Here is a 5297-nt window from a genome sequence, read left to right on the forward strand (position 1 = left end):
GGGGACTTGCTTGTTTACTTGCATTTTACTCCCACTCTCTCATCACTTTGCAATCTTACAGACTATCACTTTAAAAAACTACCCTGGTCATTTTGTCCTTATAGACGCGGCTGTTAATTCTGGGTGAAATATTTGCTCACATCAAGAGTATGAGAACATCTGTGTAAATTTGGACGATTTTGATCAAAGCATGTAATTATTTTTCAGTTGATGTGAGTTATCAGGCAACAGCAGGAATCTGGTTTCTTCTTCTGTTAATTTCGAAGCCGACAGTTTCAACTTTACTAAGATGCGTCTTGATAATTGAGGTACCATAAATATGACGGATTCGTTAAGCAACAGGCAGCGACACAAATGCCACAAAATGTCACCGTGTCACTCATGAGAGCGTCTGTCATGAAGTGGTTCCCAAACAGTGGATCAAGAACTGAAAGTGGGTTGGATTAATAGGATATTCAGGTACTTAAACTGCTTAATTTCGTCTTCACCTCATCCAAAAAACACCTCTGAATCCATGCTTTGAGGTGGCTACTTTTTGTTGAAACTTTGACGTAATAAATGGATGTGTGGGGCTTTCAATCAGACTAATTGTGGCGCACATCTGCAGCACTACACACTGGTTGACTCCAGCTCTATAGCTCCTCACTTATCTGAAGCATGATAAATCGATGTTAATGCGTTCATTTCAAACACAGCAAGACGAGGGGAAGTTGAGGACAGTTGATGAGTGAAGGAAGCCATAACACCCAGAGTGTCGATGAGGTGAGAAAACGCCACTGCCGCGCTGTCAATCAGCCCCTCATCAGGAAACATGCACCAACTTGGCAAGACGAGGATACTGGGGGTTTGTTGAAGCAATTTGTCAATCAATATCTGAGGCTGTTTTTGTCTCTTTTACATATAACCAATGTTGCCAACCCATTTTGTTTCTGTGTCTGTGTTTTTTTTTAGCTCATGTGTATAATTGGGATGAACATACTTAATTTTTTATTCTAATTTATTACTGTATTTGGTAGGGACTGTGTGTGTTTGTGGGTTCACGGTCCACACTGGTCAGGAAGTGGTCCCAAGAAGGGATGGATACAGACAGCATCTCTGGAATCGCCCATATATGGTCATGTTTGAAAACAGTTAAGGGGAAAACAATTTGGAGAAAAATCTAAACTTTCTCAAATTATTCAAAAACTACTTTAACAAACGCTGAATTGTGAATATAGTTTTCTACTAAATGAAGATACAAAGACATGGAGAGGAGCAAAGTGGTTCAACAGCCCATAAATACATAGATAACGGAGAATGCTAACATGATGCTTCATGTTAGCATCGGGCTAGTGCATACGGCTAGCTAGCTCTAGCTACAACTGTCTTTTTTCACTTCTACTGAACAATCTGCTGTCAGAAAATATTCATATGGGCCCAACTCACACTTGACTCTATTTATGTGTGATAAATACGTTCATATTCTACCAGAAAGAAAATGGCTAAAAAGAGTGTAAAATTGTGTTTCTCTAACGATTCTATTTTCCCCCTCGGCGAAGCCACGCCCCCTTCTATGACGAGATGCCGTCTGTATCTAGGGGTCAAAGAGCAACAGATGATGTGCCAGTGGAGTGAAGACTGGCCGAGTTGCCGTGGAAACAAACTATAGTCAAAAAAGCTGCCGTCAAAAACAGGTCACATATTTTCGATTTGAGTACAGCACGCATTCGCTGTGGCATTATTTCAATAAGCTTTTGTAATGTCACAAGATTGATTACAATGTTGCATTCATTTTGCACCAAGATCCTGTGATGGGAGAGTGTGACCGCTGCGCAAAGCCTTCTCCAGCACATCGCAAACATTATCAATGGGGTTAAATGCCTGAATGCTGTGGTGGCCATTCCATATGTGAAAATGATATCCTATGGGATCAGACGAATGTGTTTTCCACGATATGCTGCTTACTGGTAAAGTCGTGATTGTAAATGAGTATGTTGTAGAACGCAATGTTTCTGCTTTTTTTCCTTGTTCTACTTGAATCTTCTTTTAGCACAGTTTCTAAAAACAAACAAAGAAGATCTAACTCTTAGTAAAAATAATAAGTGACACATTTTTATTTATCTCCTCACTTTGTGGCGGTGGAAGAGGAGCATTGTAGCACGCGACAGATTGGCGACGGCACTTTGAACGCGCCGCGAACAGATTGTGCTTTGAAACAACGGCTGCCTCAAGCTACAGCTCCCATCTCCTCCTGAAACGGGAATCACATCTTTACATTATACATTTTCAAAAACATATCCATTATTCATAGCCTCATATTTTAATACTATTAGCACGTCTCTACCGCCCACCCAAATACCTGTGTCTTATCAAAGGGCCACACACAGGTGGCTTTGCATAAGATGAGGTGGGACATACATTGTATATTGTGCAGTTTAAATTAACTTTTGACGAACTGACTAAGTTGATAAAGTGACAAACAGGAAGATCAAATCCCTCTGCGAGTGAGAAACACTGTTTCAGTGATTCTCTGGTGCTCTGGTTTGTTAAGAAAAGTGTGAAGTGTAAAATATACTGAACTGAAGATGAAATACATTTTTAGACAATACTGTTTCAACTACAACTACTACTACTACTACTACTAGTACTATTACTACTACTACTTCTACTTCTACTACAACTGCAGTAGTAGTACAGGGACGGCACGTAGTAATTTCCTCCAGGTACTCCGGTTTCCCCTACCACTAAAAACATGTACAATAGGGTGAATGAGAGTGTGTTTGAAAGTGCGCATGGGAGTCGACAGGTGGAAATTAGCCCAAGGCTACAATCCGATGTGTCAGTTACTGCAATCCTGCTACAACACCTGCAACGTGAAAATAAAAGCCCGATATTATGACTTTGAATTAAAAGCTGGTTAATACATTTGTGTTAAAAAGCCCTACAGTTAATACTTGGTTTACAAACTGACAATCAGGGAGAATGTAAATGTACAATTATTCAATGTGGTTCAAACTTTCCCAATACATTTCAAATATCCCAATTCTTCACATGGAGAGAGTTTTAAGCAAGTTTCACAACTTTCAGGGCACACTACTGTCATACTGTCATAATATTGTAAACAACAGCTTCCTTCAACATGGTAATAATGGCAACTTTGTTTATAACGCACTTTAAAACAACCAAGTTGACGAAAATGCTACAAACATACAGTGCATGAAGGTCCCTCAGGACTGCGACTGCACTTACTTACTCTCGGGCCTTTATATTGACACACTTCCCCAAGGGTCTACATAATGGTATTTGATTATCAGGGCTTAAGTTTTTCCATTGTAACAGTGAAGATAAAAATAAAAAAATCTGACTAAAGTAAGTGCATGCAAGAAATATGTTTTCTGTGATTCTGTGGTTCACAATGAAAGGGGGGAAAAGAACAGGAGAGACATTTACCAAATTGTCAGAGTCACGATACAAAGTCAAAGTGCCATCTCTACTTCCTGACCAAAAAATCACACAATATTTGGTTGAAATGCCTTTAACTTTGAGTACAGCACATATTCTCTGTGGCATTGTTGCAGTAAACTTATGCAATGTCAAAAGATCTATAATGGTGCATAATATTTCACCAGGATCTACATAGTATTGATGATGGGAGAGTGTGACCACTGCGCAAAGCCTTCTCCAGCACATCCCAAAGATATCAATAGGAACAACTTGGAACACGCCCGTGCCATTAGGAAAAAGAAATTAATGGAATAACCTGGTCATTCATGACATTCAGATGGTCAGCTGATCACAATGTTTGGCCACATAGCGTTGCTGAACGTAGCCCTGACCGACTGCAGCGAACACAGCTCAGAACAGTTAGCGGCAACTCTTTTATGTATTTCTATATACCTACCTGTCTGTTTTCCATGTAAACAAAAGTACCTTGCTCCTGCCGGGGTGACACACCTGTACGGGACAGCGGACTCGGAGAGGGGAGGGAGGGGTGCTTTGGGGGGGGGGTGTCCTCAGCAGCTGAGGCAGCAGCAGATGGACGTCCTAATTGGGAAGAACAGCAGCTGGAGGACACCAGTCCAGGCCCTGGCCCCTGGAAATCGCTCCCACAATCCTCCCCTACTGTAGTGGAGAGTGAGTGTCCTTCAGAGCGCTGGTGATGGGGGCGTCTCCTGTGAGTGGCAACGTCCTCCCGGGGGGGTGAGCTGAGGCGTCTGAATGAACTCAAGAGGAGATACTTTCTGTGGACTACAAACACTCACAACAACTGCGTCTGAAGAAAGGAGCCGTTAAGCTGCCTTCAAGATAAATCACACATCAAATATTTCCCTTTTCTTCTCATTCCCATTTTTTTTTTTTTTGCATCCACGACTTAGTGAGTAAATAAAATTGCTCACCAATCCCCATTTACACGCCGCATTTCATTTATTTGTTTGCCCGCGCTGGGACTCCAAGTCGGTGAGGTGTGAATTTCTAAATTTGAAACAGTGCTAATTTTGTGGCACATTTTAACACAGTTTTATGTCGGTTTAGTCTTTTTCACACTGTTTAAATATGTTCACATTTCTGGGAGGAATAAACAGCCTTCACCAGACACTACACAGCCTGTCGGATTTACTGCTGATAAAATTGTGCGGGTTTTTTTCTCCCAAACCACGATCAACTGGCCATTATGCAGCGCGGAGTTAGGCATCACCCGTCCTCCGGATAAACAAGTAGCTTTTGTTGTGACCAGCACACCTGTCTAAGCGCTTCCTTATTTAGCCTGGCTGTTTGACAAGAATATTTGTACAAGCAACCTCTGTGTAAGTCGCTCGGAGTAAATAGTGGAAGTTGTTATCGAGCTGAGAAACTGACAATTAACATCACACGCTTCATTACAGAATCACTGCGAGGATTTTGGGAACGCACCGAGTTGGTTAGACGTGATACAGAGAAAGACATCAGACCACAAGTGCTATATTATTTTGTGTCAGTCTCTAGCAGAGAGCTGAAATAGAAAGAGCGTGCTGGGTAAATCCTGGAAATCAATTAGGAAGGAAGTTCATAGTGTCAAGTCATGAATGATAAAAAAAAACCTTACCCTATACTTCAAGGGTTGGGATGATCTTAACACGGACGGCACCAAACAGGGCACAAATCAAACACCAGCGTAATCATCCCTGGAGAAGAGGTGGGTAAATTGTCTTGCCCAAGGGCACAATAGCTGTGTAAGCAGCAGGGGGTGGGGATTGAAAATATAATTGTCTACTAATTTGGCTATACCTTCTCTACCAGTGTTGCCACAATTGCCAAAACTGGTAATTAGATTATAATTA

The sequence above is a fragment of the Gobius niger genome (assembly GCF_951799975.1).
Source record: "Gobius niger genome assembly, chromosome: 13".
Lineage (NCBI taxonomy): Eukaryota > Metazoa > Chordata > Actinopteri > Gobiiformes > Gobiidae > Gobius > Gobius niger.